Raw genomic sequence first — 16,940 nt, 5'->3', positions numbered from 1 at the left:
GTTATTTTCAGCTTTTCTTTTTTAATTCCTTTTTTTTATTATTAGTTCTTTCAGGGATTTCAAATCATTTTATATAATATCAGACAATGGAAGTCCGAACTAATAAGACTAATAATTTTCTCAGAGTTTAAGTATAAACTGATTGAAAATGTGAACTTTATAATGTAATGAACTGATTACCCATTTCCACATCGAAAAACACATTCAACATAGAGAAAGGATTCAATTCTATTTGGTCATTCATTGAATTTTCCTAATTCTCAAATCTGTTAATTTCCAAATATTCAAATACCTACTTTGAGTTTAAAACCTTTTTTCTCTAAGTCAGCGTTTCCCAAACATTTTTGCCTGGGAACCCAACTTCGTTGTGGAACTTTTTCATGATACACATATTGAACAATATCAAGTATACTTATTTTTACTGACAATAATTTTATTATTATTATCGTAAAAATTCACTATTGAGGAATACACCTCTGAAAGGAAATGGTGAAGATGATGTAATTGAAGATAAAATACGGTATGAAAGAAGACTTTTAATTAAGAATCTTAAAACTGAACAAATACAAAAAATGAGACTTAATACATGAGATGTACTCAATATGACTTGTGGAGCTGGTGCTTACGATTTACAAGAGATTCCATATCTGGATTGAAATGTGGAAGCTCCAAACGCAGGTCACTTTCCACACAAAGCCCATTTCTATATTTATTTTTTAAATATACCAAAGTGGAGAATGCCCTCTCACACAAATATGTGGTTGAAAACCCCATCAGCTTTTTTAAGGCTATATTCGAAAGAACTGGATACCCTCCCCTAGCTTTTATCCAAAATGGGAAAAACAATTCAAAAATATTAAGTGTTTTTAATCTGTTTCCGCGACCCACCCAAATTGCTCCCACCAGTGGGTCGCGACCCATATTTTGGGAACCACTGCTCTAAATGAAATACGTAATAGTCATAATTGACGATGCCCCTCTACCAAAAATTGGTTTTCAGACGTGGAATTGGTCTTCACATTCAAGAAACTGCTCCTATGTTCTTTCATTCTTTGGACAAATGTTCTCCCGTTTAGCCAATACGAAGTTTCGGTCAAAAACCACAATCCAAAACTGAAGTTTTGTCTTAATTGTTTTCAATAGATTTGCTTAATTTTTTACTCGTTCTGTGAGCTATGTCCAAGTATATTTTTTCAAAAAACTACCTTTGTTATTGATACGTTCACCAACGTATTTTTACACCCACAAAACACACGCACTACAGGAAGAGCAGTGCCTGTGTGGAAGTAGCGATTCACGTTAGTAGGCGAACAGAGCCGAAACTGGCCCAATCGGTCTATGCTCGATAGTTGGTAGAGATCTTGATGTCTGATGCCTGAAAGTAACAAGACGACCCCGCGAAGAATCGCTGGAGAATAAATTCATTTGTAAAAACATTCTTAGGAAGTTTATTCCACATGAACGCAGTTCTACAAATGAAAGAGTTCTTGAACAGTGAAGTTCGAAGTGTACTGAGTTGACCTCAAAACGATGAGCAGCCACAGTCCTTTACGTACGAGGTCCGGCTATTATATAACGAGACTGCGCGCCTAAAGGGCGCCCTAGAGGGGTGAGGAAAAAACGAGTAGTGCGTTGGGTATCTAGAAATATTCTCTATTCACGTACTAAAACACGTTTTCGTCACTATTATAGTATTTGTGTAGTAGCGGTTTGAAACGAACGGTTTTTTTTTCTCGTGCCAAAAACCGTGTGTGACGAAAAACAGGAGCAACGTATCAATCTGAAATTTCTCGTTAAATTGAAAAAAAACTCCAACTGAGTTGCTATCTCAGGCGCGTGTTTTTGAGTGGTGTAAGCGCTTCAGTGAGGGCCGAGAGAGCACTGAAGATGACCAGCGTCCAGGTCGCCCTGTCACTGTTTCAACTCCGAAAACGGTGACCAAAATCAACCAAATTGTGCGTGCAAATCGTCGAATGAGCATCCGGGTGATTGCCGAGGCTGTAAACGCTGCTAAAGAAACGGTTAGAAAAATTTCACACGAGGAATTACACATGACAAAAGTCTGTGCGAAGTTGGTGCCAAAAAGCCTGAATCCTGATCAAAAGCTCTTGCGTCAACAGGTCTGCTCATACTTCTTTGAAAGGTTAGAGGAAGATCCCAGACTGATGAAAAACATTATTACTTCCAACGAATCGTGGATTTTTCAATACGATGTTGAAACAAAGCGGCCGTCGATGCATTGGAAGAAGCCTGAATCGCCTAGAATCAAAGAAGCAAGGATGTCGAAATCAAAATTCAAGGTAATGTTGATAGTTTTTTTCGACATTAATGGTATCGCAAGTACTGGATGGGTTTCAGAGGGTTAGACTGTCAACCAGACTTACTATTTGTCAGTTTGGCAACACAGCGAGAACGAGTTCGTAAGAAAAGGCCCGAGTTGTGGAAGAACAACTCGTGGATTTTGCTTCAGGACAAAGCATCTGCCCATAACGCGCTATCTGTGAAGCGGTGTTTGGCCGATTAACGCACTCCAGTGCTCGAACACGCGCCGTACTCGCCAGATTTGGCACCATGCGACTTTCTTTGTTTCTGAAGATGAAATCTGATTTGAAAGGGGCCCTATTTGAGTCGATGGAAGCGGTAAAGCAAAAAACGGCAGAGCACCTAAAGGCCCTCACCGAAGAAGACTTCCAGCACTGCTTCGATCAATGGAAAAAGCATATGAAAAGGTGTGTGACGAGGGGAGGGGAGTATATTGAAGAAAATGTAGAATAAATAAAACCGTTTTTCGTAACCAGTCTCGTTATTTAATAGCCGGACCTCGTATTTCTGATATGTACCGCTCTTGGTGGAATCAGATGTGCCTCCCGCGAAAGTATCTATAAAAGAGAGATAAATCACCAAACTTTCTTTGATGTTCCAGACTATCAAGGTTGTTCGTGTCTCCAATCAGGCGATGGCTCTTTTCTGGACGGAATCCAGCAGCTTCAGGGTATGCTTAGGGTCGCAGCTCCCTACGTGAGAATAATACTCCAAAGAAAATATCATTGACACACTTATCTTCACATAAAATATCATATAAAACACTTGGACATGTACATCTTCACCTAAATCATGTGGAAATGTTTTCAAAGCTGGAAAACCACGCAGCTCCTGTCAAAAACTTTACGAAATTTACTACCATTTCCTCAACGATGAAAATGTACCTTTTTGAGAGACCTAAAAGAACGTCGCTGGCAACAGATTGTTATTACGAATTTCCTTGAGGACTGTTTTAGGAAAATGGAAGATCGCACTATCTCGTGTGTTATATAATTATCTTGAGAAACTAGACTGGAAGGCAGCAATCTAAGATGCATTAGTATATAAAGTCATTATTTAAAAAAAATCATGTTTCAACGATATGAATGTTTTGAAGACGATTCAGTACACAGAAAACAATTCTTTTTTCTCTCAATCTACAAGTGAACAGTGATAATATTTCTGAAACTTTAAAAATATTTTTGTCGAAGACACAAAAGTTTACACGATGGATACAAGACTTACCTGCTTTAGGATTATCTCGCCCACTTTGACACCGTTTCAAAATTGAAAATAAACTTTGATTCATTGTCGAATTGAACAAGGTACATTTTTATGTATATTTTTTTGGGAAAGAAAAATTTTGGTTTGGAAGATTCCCACATTTTTTTGGACAAAGATGGAGAAGTAAAAACTCAAAACCTTTTTTTCCCAAAGATAATTTTTTTTATTTACACGCTTTTATTCTCTTCACCTGTATGTATGTATGTTTGTTTGTTTGTAACTCTCAAGCTCGGGATCTGTAGGTATTTGACAGAATTATCGACATTATTGCTTGATCTATTCGCGGGCAGATGGCGCTGTACGTAACCTCCTTGATATAATTCGAACTCACTTTTCATGTATTTCTTCATTTGAAAATAATATTGAAAATATTTTCTTTTTATTAACACGCCCGCCTGCTGCCTTATTTGTAACCCTCCTTAGATAAAATAAATATAGTTTAAAAAGACTAAAAAACACGCTTATATAGCAAATGAAACTAAAAAATGAAAAATAAATATAGTTTATTAAACTAAAAAACACGCTTTTAAAGAACATCGAACTGAAAAATTAAAAATATATTTTTTAATAAGCTTAAAACAATAATATTGTGAAAAAAGCGTGGGTGCTTTGTGCCATTTTTTTTGTATATCAAGCGCCCGTCGCTTTTTTCACAATAATACTAGTATTTTCCGTTCCTTATTGTTTTAAGCTTATTTAAAAAAATATTCTTAACATTTTAGTTCGATGATCTTTAAAAGCGTGTTTTTTGGTTTTTTAAACTAAATTTATTTTATTATGTTAAGGTGAATATTTCTATAATGATAATATGCTTTATTATCATAAGACACAGTCTTGTAGACAAAGCTTGTGTAGTACATTCTTAAAAAAATGCAATACATACCAACAGAAATTGAAATAAAAATATAAATAGTGCATGGGTACAAACTATGTTGAAATGGAGGCTATAAAAGATATGTATATATAAAAGAGTAAAAGTCAAGTTTATAAAAGAGTAAACATAAAAAGTAACAACTCAAGAGCTCCTTAATGAATAAAGATAAAAAATATGCGTATGGGATCTTATAGCATAAAGTTTAGTTTCAGAGGATTATTCCCTATGTATTTCGATTAGGTCTATAATTCATAAATAATTTAGAATTTGATGTTACTTTCCTATTTTTTGCAACTATTTTGATTGTCGGTAATTCTAACTGTAGCTGTCGTGAACAAAACAATACAATGATTTTTTGAGTTTGTTTTTATTCGTGAAATATAAAATGAAGTCAAGTATAATAAAAGTTTGATCACTATCACAAATACTTCTGGTTACCCAGAACATTAAAACTACTCATTCACTTCTGAAAATATAAAATCAACTCAATTAATTATCTGCCAACAACAATTTTTTATATTCCACTATTCTCTTATTGTCGTTTAACAGCTGCATAATAAAAAATGCATTTTCAAATATGCAACAATGAATTATACAAATCTGAGAGAATGTTGATTTTGTTGTAATTTATTAGCAGCTTGGCTGAATAAACATTAGAAAACCATTTCTCTTAAAGTGACGACCTCTCATTCCCAGTCGGGCAGCCGTCATTTGGTAAAGATTAATGAGAAAATTAATTGCGCCGACATCTAGACCTTCTGAATATTTTCATTTACCCCCTGCAGATCAACTAGCAGATTAGAATATACAACTGTATTTAGTTAACCTCATCAAAAAAATCAGTTTCAACTCACAGTTCTGTTGCAAACCTAATGAATATTTATGGTACCGGTGTTTTATAGATCTAAAAACAAAGTTTCTTTCTGTATCTACAATGGATGAGTCAATTAGGAAAGGTAAATTTTTGGAGAATCTTCGTTCATCTTCGATTTTTCAAAATCTGTTCTGTCTGTTCATCAGTTGTCGCACCCCTACGAACGACAACCCTCAGAAGTCAAAGCTTGTGCGAGCGAGTAACGAGGTCTTACCTTTTACACAGATGAAAAACAGAGGTTGCATTTTTGACACAACCAATTGATCTTCAGCCTTTTCCGTTTCAGTAAATGTTTACACATATTTATTGTAGCATTCTGGGAATAACGACCCATTATTTGTTTTAACCGTAGTACGTGCTGGTCAGGTTCTATTCCACAGAGGACTCCAATAATCAGAACAACCATCTCGATATTTTATCAGTTTTTCCTCCTCCTTTCGGACGATATTCCTCTCACCAGGAACTAAAAACTCCACGACAAATATCGTCTTGCTCTGGTGGTCGAGAAGGACTACATCAGGCTTATTAGCTTGTATGAGCCTGAGGGTTACTATTATTATCATTATTACTTGGATATACCTTTTGAACGAAGCGGTTTTTACTTCCAAATTAATATTATCCATTAAATATGAATACCGTTGACTGTAAATTGATGTCTATCACAGAAAATAATGAAATTTTTAATTACAATGAATCAGCTAGGAATTTTCTTTCCTCTACTCGTCAAATTAATAATAATATAATCCCGCATCGTTGGTGGTTGCCATTTTTATTCGGGGTAAAAATTAATGAGTACAGGGAATCCAAGATATTATCAATAAGCGTAAAGCACTGAATAATTGAAAACTGGTAATTTATCGATATCAAAGTGAAATGTTAACATTTTTTCACAGAAATAGCCGGTGCGTTATTAGGAATTGAGTTTGACGACCCACCGCAAGACCTCAGCCACAATAAACTGTCGCTGGTTACTACTTACCTAACTTAGATAAGACTAGAACGTAAAAAACACACTAAAATCATTTGAAAAAAGATCCAGATATTTGTTAAGAGTGAATTTCCAGCAATCAAAAACTCCTCAAATTGGTAGATGCCAACATTTCCATAAATACTTTGTGTTTACTGGAAAACTTGAATTCGGTCAACTAGAAAATTCTGATGGTATTTTATATTCTTGATACTTATTAGTGAATTAGAGATTTTATCGTATATTTTTTTATTTGTATGACTTATCCCATGCAAAGTATGTGTCCAAACGGTTTATTGATAGGTATCTGTCTGCTTCCTCTCAAATACTATGTTACTGAATTATACATAAACATATCTATCTTGACCTTTTGCATATAGAATGTGCAAATTAAATGGCAACTTTCGGAAAGATGTGGTTCACGCGACTAGGCAATATTGGATATACTTCTTTTAATCTGAAACATTTCTAAATGCGAATTTTATTGCTAGTGAAATTCAAAAGCAAAATTTAATACAAAATATGTTGTTATAGGATACTACATAAAGTGCTGACGAATTTTATCAATCCAAAATCGTAACATGGGATTTTCACTATCAGTGAATTTGAAAAATGAAAGCAAATCTTCATTTTCATTAGTATATCGACTTATATCGACTGCACACACTAATGAAACATGTGTATTCTTCCATTCATCCAACTATATAAACATACTTACTGATGTCCAAATCATAGTACGAACGAATACTTACCTGAAACAAAAAAAAACGAAATAACTATATTGTAAAAATCACGAGCAATAGGTATATCAGAATGTTCCCCAATAGAAACTCAATAAAAATTGTGTTGTTCTCAAACATTTCTGATTCCAAAAGAGAAAATCATTAGTAGGTACTCTAAAAACTTCTTCATCATGGCGTAAGAATGGATGATGAAATGTTAAAGCACTGAGCATCCATTTTTTTGTTTTTCTTTGTTGTTAAACATTACTATTTCGTCAAATCTCAAATTTGGTAACAAAAACTATGATAGTCCAATTTGACTTTAGATGAATTAAAATCTAGAAAATATTGCACAGAAATCGATGAGTCAAGTCGAGAATCAATAATAATACTAACTATAATAAGTAGTAAAAGCATATATCTTTCAATGTATTGCAAAAAACTATATTTGTTCTGATAGTTCGATATAGTCATACTTCATTAAATAATGATTTAAAATTTGTCAGCATAACAATAAAATAAATTGTTTCCAATAAAAACGTTGAACAAAAAAAATTATCATCCACAATAAATGTTCTGAAAGATCTAAGACTTGAGTTCCAATGTCAAAACTGAAAGATTGAACACTTAGAAATCTTTCAAATAACGGAATAATCCTTTAATTTTTTTTTACTGCCTCACCGCCAGATATATCAACAACTATTTATTGTTCGATTCAACAAGAAAATATTATCTCCCAACAAAAACATAATATTTTCAGAGTATTATATAAAAAAGCTCTGATAACTGATTATATTACAATTTACCCAAAGTCAGAACCTACTTACACTTCTTATTAGGGATCACACTTTAAAAGGAAATACCTCGTTAGTCCTCAGTTCGCACAAGTTTCGAATTCTGAGAGTTGTCGTTCGTAAGGAAGCCACAGCTGGTTAACAGAAAAACAGTTTTCAAAAGATTTCTTAAACAGTTTTCTATATTGAACACTTTCATTTGTTAATGAGCCAAAAATAGTTTACTCAGACAATTACAAAGTTTCAGAGCAAACATATACAAACAACATTGTTGATGAATTCTATGAAACATTCGCTAAAATATCTTCTGCATGCGATATCAGTAAGTGTCAACATGATAACCTCAAAATTGGAACAAAGATCAAAGATATACGAATATCGAAGGTAAAATAAACAGCGGTCCTATGCAAAGAAAAGAGCGAATCATTTTCTGTTTCTCTCTGCAGCTTTCACTTCAAGCAGGCTACTCAAGTCATATTACCTATGATTAGGAAAACGATAATTCATTTATTTGTTGGACTAGTTATTTTAGAACGACGACAAATCAAATTTTTGAAGGGAATTTTGAGTCTTCTTGAGGATCAGAACGGAATGAAGATTAAGTAGTACTGAGGAAGTAACTTGACTGACTGCGTCTGCAGAAATTTTTGTACAATGGACTTATCGACTATTTTTCTCAATTTGCCCACATTGTGCAATACAATTCTTCGGAAAAAGTGGATCTGGATGTACATATCAATTTTTCAGTGTTCAACTTTTCATTTCGTAAAACATCAAAGGAAGAAACGAGTTGTTCAGTTTGACGTTTAACACATAAAGTTCTTTACTTGAAATCCTTGAGAAGCTAGGTGTGAATTATTTTAAACAAACATATATTTTTTCAACACATATTAAAAGTGATGAATAGGAACATAAATATTGAGAACGAACCACAGCAATCTCAACCTCCAAGATCCGAACAATTGAACAGGATGGTTGGCATAACGATCCTCAGCCGACATATCATTACGAAAGCCATATTTCAGTGCATTGTCACTCTGAGCTTGTCTTACTAGCACAGTCGGAGGGAGTAATTGCATGGTCATTTCATTTTTTGGCCATTAGGAGATTCTTTCATTTCGTTTGGCTCACTTGATGCCACTTATTGGCCAACAGGACCGTATTTGGTGGAAGAAAAGCCCTACTGGAGGTTGGGAAATTCGATATATTAGTTCTACATCCTAGGATTTAACTCGTGCGGCAAGAAATATGAATGTATTTGTATTGGTTTGCGTTCCCACCTGACTGCGGCTCATACATTCATCTATTTGGACTTCCAAAGGGGTGCTCCTAAGAGATGCTTCCAAAGGGTTTGGTTTGGGTTTCCATCTGAGTGCCAAGGGGTACTTCTAAAAGTTGCTTCGAAGAGGTTTGGTTTGCATTCCCACCTTAATGCCGCTCATATGATGCATTTGATCATACCTTCAAGACGTGCTTCTAAGAGCTGCTTCGAAAAGATTTGGTTTCCGTTTTCATCTGACTGCCAAGAAGTGCTTCTTAGGGGTTTGGTTGGCGTTTCCACATAGTTGCCAAGAGGTGCTTCTAAGAGCCGCTCCGAAGAGGTTCGGTTTGCGTTCCCACCTAACTGCGGATCATACAACGCATATGTTTGGAACTCCAAAGGGTGCTTTTGAGAGTTATCCGCTAGGACTATAATAATAACATTTATTTGTAGTTCCATATAAATACAATGAATATACAATCTATAAAAATGATAAAAAAAACTACAAATAAGGCTAGAAGCAATATGTATCAGAAGGGTACTGTTGATCTTAGTTCTAGCCTTGAAGAAAAGAACAGCACTGAAATGAAGAAACTTTACTAACTTTATATTTTTGTGGAATATTATTGTATAAACTATATATATTATAACTGAAGGATCGTCGATATAGAGTGGTTCGATGGGGCGACGGAGAAAGTAACCCTTTAAACCTCAAATTTAGAGTGTGTACATCGCTATAAAATCTTATTTTGTTATACAAATATGATGGACATATGTTAATCAATATTTTATGAAAGAGGGTAGCCGAGTGTAAAACACGTGTATTTTCCATAGTCAACCAATTGGTTTCCTTGAGTTTATTTATATGTCATATTTTCTAATAGGTCCGTTCCAACCAGCGTCAGAAACAGTTTCTGACAGTCAGGATTCTGCGCAGTAATGTGATTGCGTTCCAACGTGAGTTTCCAACCATTAGTAAACTATCAGTTTTCTGTTCCATCCAAGATTCAAACCTGTTCGAAATCTATCAGAATGGTTTGAGGATTATCTTCTAACCATCAATCTGACGCATGCGTATTCCGTATTACTGTTTATGTTTTATGTTCATGCAACTTACAAACATAATAACCTGCAAAAATTGTTATAAAATAAATTATGTATTTGCTGGCGCAGGAAAAATTGGGAATTCTTTAAGTGAACCTATAATATGAACATCTTCAATTACACAAATTAATTATTGCGGTGACCTCCCAGTTCCATATTGATAAGTAAATAGAATAGAGATATAAAATACTGCAACCTTCTTTTACACTCCAGAAATACACTTGATTCAATTAAAGAATTGAAGGGGTTATATTTTTAGGAGTGACATTCGTTGTGGAATGTTTGAAATACAAACTGAGTAGAGAAAAGTATCTTCTGTATAATTCAGTGTTCATATAGAAGTATTTGTTTCGAAAAAAATTTTTTTTTCTTTCGTGTAATTCAATGTTTATATGAAAGTAGCTGTTTCAGGAGGACATTCTTTCAGTTTGTGTCTGAAAGTTACTTCTTTGCATAATCTACACATCCATGTATAGAGTTACTTATTTTCAAATTGATTACTTCCTTCCTTTCTTTGGAAGATTCCCTCATCCTTTTTTTGTATCAAGATGGAGTAGTAGAAAGCCAAAAACTTTCTTTCCCAAATTATTTTTAAAGGTTATGTTGAAATTCCATGCCAAACTTCAGTTGAACTATCAGCTGTTCCAATCAGAAATTTCAAATTAATCAGAAACCAATATTTACCAGACATGCGCGTTGACAACGATTTACAAACAGTTGGAAATCTGTTTGTGACTCAAGGTTGGAACGAACCTAATACCATATATAGAAATGATTTTTGAACTCTCTCAATTTTTAAAATATCTTTTTTATCCAGGCATGAACCATACACAACATCACAATATGCGAAATGACTCAACACAAGAGCATTTGTTAATTTTAAACTCATGTAACTTCTTCGAACACATTTTGTGACATGTTTTGTAAACCTTAAATTCACGTCCATTTCGATACCTAAATTTTTTGCCACGTTCGTGGGGCATATTACTGTATCACCAATAACGATATTAATATGTCTCTCCACCCAGCTACGATTAGTACCAAAAACAAGCAGATTAGTTTTGTTTGAATTAATTTTGAGATTATGAGCTTCAGATGCTGAAATAAGACGAGCTAAATCTTCATTCAATTTTTGATTAGCAGTAGCAACGTCATTAGAGTTAAATGATAGATATAGTTGAGTGTCATCCGCATACATATGTGAATTACAATGTCTTAAAACAGAAACTAGTGTATATGCAAAATAATAAGGGTGCAAGTATAGATCCCTGAGGCACTCCAAATTTAATAAATTTACTGCTTGATTTTCCCTTCGAAGTTTCTACAAACTGTGAACGATCGTTAACGTAGCTTTTAATTAACACAAGAGCGCACATTACGTCATGAAGAATATGACGAACATCCAACACGGTACCTTTACAAACTAGTACAGGGAATGAGACTGATGGTATGGGTGTCATGAGAAGATGGGAGAATAAACGCAATAAGCCCAAGAGGCTGCAGTGTTTACTGAGATTTGAACAAGTCAGACAGCTCCCAAGGGACAAAAAAAAGGGTTGCCTCGAACGGGTTTACCTTACATTACCATCTGACTGCGGCTCATAGGATGCATCTGTCTGGAACTTCAAATTTGTTTCCAAGAGGTGTTTCGAAGAGGTTTGGTTTGCGTTTCCACCTGACGGCGGCTCATACGATATATCTGTTTGGTAGCTGTTTTGAACTCCAAAACATTTTCCATAGTTTTACCCAGACTAGTAATATTGCGAGTCGAACGAGTCAAATCAAGGGTCCGACTTGTCCCCGAATACAATGTTGCATGGAAAATGAAAATCTGTCTGTTGAAATCTGTTTTTTCATTAACCAGCTGCCGCTCCCCTACAAACGACGACTCTCATAAGTTGAAACTTATGAGAGTCTAAAAGTGTGATTCATAACACGGATTGGACGATGGAAAGTGAAAATCGATCGTCCGGCTTTGCGGTTCAAACCATCGGTTCACACAGTGGCATACCAGGCTACCGTTCGAAGCTAATAGAAAATGTTATTCATCACATCAAGAATTATTCAAGATTCTTCACAGAATTGAAAAGAATATACTCAAGTATTCACTCACTCCATCCTCTCGAGACCCGGAGCAAAAAGTCTTGAAATCACTGGCAAACTCCAATCGGGGCGTTAAATTCCTCAACTACGTCCCTGGGGCGCTTTTTAGAGGCTCCGGCGAAGCGATGAATAATTCAAAGAGATTAATGATAATTCAGACACAAGCTTGTGAGATGAAATAATGCAGTGATACCACGACAAACTGTATTCATTAGTGGAAGCGCTGGATCTTATTTGCATTATTTGTTTTGTCATTCCGCGGTTCAAATGTAGAACAAAGAAAACAGTTAAAATGCCATTTCTTGATTACATTTTAACTATGGAAAGATATCTATCTCTCCTGAATCAGTTATTCATGTAATCAGGACATGAACAAAATATCTGAGAGGGGCTTTCTCAATTTTTCGATCTACGCTTTATTGTTATTGGAACCGCCAAGCGAGTCAGAATAATACATTCTGAAAAAAAGTATTAAGAATAATGACAGAAAAATCCTTCAATGAACGTTGTAAACCATTATTCATGTTTCATATATGAATGTTTGATTTTCATACGAAAATACATTTCTAGAGGTAATATAATAAAAAATGAAGAAATACATGACAACAAGTATCAAAGGAAGGTATGGTCTGCTCGGTGCCCTGATTTGAATTGTAACCTATTTTAAATTCTGGTAGCTGAGACTACTGAAGTTATTCCCTTTCAAGGAACCTAATCTTTTTGTAAACACAACACGAATATCTACTTTACGAAGGAGATATCTTAGTGAGCAGAGTCTTGTATGAAATCCCATTGCCAGTCGCAGGTCTTTCTTCTTCAATATCAGAGGCTGTTCAAGCTTTCTTTGGCAATAGCCTGAACAATCTTTTCCATTGTCTATCTCCTGCCACTTCATTCCTGTAATATTTAGGAGTATTGGCTACCGCGTTCTCAACGGTCTTTTCCATGTCTTTCAATTTCCTTGTGAACTAGCTCTTACTTTAACGGTATTTGATTTTTTTCTACTCTCTTGGATGAAGTTGCGTTTGAAGTTGAGTTTCGAGATGACTTCTTCACTTTCCTTGACAACCAGTGAGCGTGGAAGATGCCTCAGTACCCCTTCTTGGGGCGACAGCCTTTTTCCAAAGCAGCCACTTGGGGCCATCATCTCCTTGAGAATATCGTAACTGCTTCTGAGCGTTGACTATATCTCCCTGATCAGTGATAGGTGTATGTTTCGTTCCTTTAGCTACCTAAGGACAATTTTCTTCAATAACAAACACCAGTATTATAACGCATGCTAAAATAACTGTAAAAGTAGTAGATCACAGAAACTTTCGACGCCTAGTGACACCTTTAAATATATTCAGAAGTGCACATTCTCTAGATAAAGATTATCATCAAAACTTTGTTGCATTCTTAACCTTGTTCTTTGGTGTTTATAAATATTTCAATTCGACCATTCATATTGCCATATCGTAGCAACTGAGTTTTCGATGTAGAATTCCGCAACAGACGATGACATCCATCCACCGGCTCTTTCACTGTATCAAGGTATCGACAATCTCAATTAATTAAACATTCTCAAAATTTTTTCTCCAAAATTCTGCTATAGAAAAAAATATACTCGATGACAAAATGCTTTATCGACTTTATCTCTTTTTAAGAATACACAGTACGGTCAATAGGTAATGGATTACTTTTTTATGCATAGATTGAGATTACGTCTTCGACGTGATTTGTGAAGCGGAAGACTTGAAAAATGTAACATTTCGAAAAACCAATTTAACAAAGATTTATACGATGGACAAGGTGAAAACATTTCAAAATCCATCCTCTATCAACGATGATAAATTTCTACAAGCTTAGCTCTTCACAAAAATTAATCACTTTAACAGTCCCGGAATAAACCAGTTGATCATTTCATAATGGTTTTCTGGTTAAAACAGAACCAGTCTATTATATTCTCAAGAGCATTATGTAAATCCAAAACAAATAATAATTCAAGTCCCAGCCTCACATGTTTGTCGAATGACATAATCTTAACGTATGTCCCTGAATAATAATATTTTGTGTAGGTAGCGGTTGTTCTCTGATGTGGGTACAATAATGTATTGTATATTCTTCAAGGGATCGTTGAACCCAAAAGTCGATTCAAATTTAATAATCCCAACAATGATATGTCCTGTCGTTTCCTATATAGCAAGCGATAAAAAGTTACATGATATAAACCAGTATAAAAGGTGCTCTTATCAGCATTTCAACAAAGCCAATATAGAGGTTTTTGGAGTTCTAAATGTTTCATTATGGAATGAAACTGGATTGATTGATAGAGAAAAAAGTATATTTTTTTTTCATTTATCATGTAGTCCTGAATAATGAACAAGTGCATGAGGCTATTCACACTTCGAATGGTTGTTTTTTCTATATTCTGTTCAAACAGAACTATTTTGAAATCAAACTGTTCTCTTTCACAACCAGAACTGTAAAACCCCACATCTCCCAACCAAACCCGATATCTCCAAATGCTGTAAATAAAACATTTCAACACAAAACCTGTATTATCCAAAACGACGAAACCCCCAAGTTATGTTACCAAAAACTCCCTACCGTCGAGCGTCATAACATCCGACCCTTCAACCACAAATTCCAAATCCTGGCAACCTTATGCATACAGTGTGACACATTTAACATGAAGACACCCCTGTATTTTGATCATTGGCCTTTTGCAATACTGAGTGACAGGCTTACCCAGCCTACTACGTTCCTGCGAAAACGGCAAATTCTCGATATTTTGCTTCGCGTTGATGATACTGAATTGAGTTATTTGAAAAAGTTGTTCAAAAATCGATTTTGACCCTACATACCGTATTTCAACACAAAATTCGATTTTGACTTTTTTGTAATTTTTTGTAATCAAATTTTCAAATTTGATTTTCTATTAATGGTTCTGAAATAAGAAGCTACGAAAAAAATAAATTCGATATAATGTAGGAATGAGAGTGAAAAACCTAATATTCATTATGAAAAAATTCAAATTTTCATTGTTAGTCACTAAAAAGCGGCAGAAACATCGGTAGAAATGAAACACCCATTAATGATGCGAATTCAACAGGAAATGAAATAAACACTAATATTGAAAGTCAGCTCCAAATATTGTCTCTTTTAACTGACCTGCCCTCAATTTGGATACATTTTTCAAAACTTTTTCTTTTTTATTATTGACCACGCTCTCACAAAGTTCTTGTCGATTTCGTAGTCTAGACTTGTAAATCATATTCTTAATAGTTCTCCAGAAGTAAAAATTCATTGGACTTATGTAAGGAGAGCGAGGAGGCCATTGTTCAACAGAAAATTGAAAAATTCCTCAAAATAAGAGACAGGCTAGTAAAAGAGACTAAATTCGATTAACTTCTCGCCAGGTCGTGGTAAGTAATGCGAAACGTGCAGCCTGTACCAAAAATCAAATATCTGTTTTTAAAAATTACTAAAATACGAGGTGTCTTCATCTTGAGGGTGCCACACAGTATATAACCCTACATTCTCATAACTCCAAGACTCGGAATCCGCAACTTTACCCGTAACTTCATGGCATAATATCATTCAACTCTAATTCAGAAACCCAAGCTACACAATTTACACACTAAAACAAAAACCTCATTCCAAAAACCCACAACCCCTCCCAAACTCCATCAACCTAAAGTTCTTCCTTTATTTCTATGTCACCATCAGAAACCCCTCAATCCAAACCTCATGATTTCTGACCTACATAATCTCTATATTATACAGGTCACCCCATAATTTTCAGATTAATGTATTAATCCAGAACAAGCACCTTCCCCAAACTCCAGAACTGTATCACCCTTTTCGACATGTGTTTCACCAATCAAGTTGGCGTCTTGAGGAGATGGAGTAAATTAAATTCTAACTCTAAAATTGGTCTCTATCTATATAATAAGGTACACTTTCACTTTCCGATACACATCAATGATTTCGGGTATAAATTTTCTCGCGAAAGTCTCCACAAATTTAAAAGAACTGTTATACAATGGGCTGTTTATAATAGCATCTTTGTCCCTGTTCATAGTTCTCATACCACACTTGGCTATTGCTAGACTTTTGAAAGTATCCAAAAATCTAGTGTCAAAAATGTTGGATACTTGTTCTTTGGCCCTTTCGTAAAGTGAGTTTAGTGACACCAGATTTTTCTGGTCTCCGAAATCGGATGTGTGCTGCTTGTTCTTTGAGACGAGTTTTAACGACTCGCTCAGTCTGACCAATATATGTTTTGGCACAGTATCAACAGCCTATTTGATAAATATCCGACATTCCATTTCCCAACATCTTGCCTTTGGGGTTTCCTAACATTCATCGAAATGAGCAAAAAGTTTTGAAAGCTACTTTTACGAACAATTTTCAAAAAATACGATCCTTCAGGGTATCTTGACAGAAGGACAATGAACTTTGAATCCACGTCTTTTTGATCGACTGTAAAATCTTCTGTAATCGAATTGTAACGGTACAGTACTAGTAAGGATCTTCATTCCATTGACATTCCTTGAATTGAGAAAAAGAATTGGAAAGCATCGAGTGGGTTCCAAGAAAGCAATAGAATTGTCACTGTATCAATAACATGCTGGACAAGGAGATCGATAAAAACGCTCGATTTCTCAAAGA

The 16,940-nt window shown here is 35.0% G+C and overlaps 1 protein-coding gene across 1 annotated transcript in view; it reads right to left on the bottom strand.

The window, feature by feature from the left end:
- Positions 1 to 16,940, bottom strand: part of fz (frizzled class receptor) — a 258,256-nt gene that overhangs the window by 83,772 nt on the left and 157,544 nt on the right. The gene's annotated exons all lie outside the window — the stretch shown is intronic.

The sequence above is a fragment of the Leptinotarsa decemlineata genome, unplaced genomic scaffold, assembly GCF_025532065.1.
Source record: "Leptinotarsa decemlineata unplaced genomic scaffold, Ldec_3_MD MMD2_P_RNA_scaffold_5, whole genome shotgun sequence".
NCBI lineage: Eukaryota > Metazoa > Arthropoda > Insecta > Coleoptera > Chrysomelidae > Leptinotarsa > Leptinotarsa decemlineata.
The sequence above is the reverse complement of the archived record's forward strand: the minus strand, read 5'-3'. Positions and strand labels throughout refer to the sequence as shown.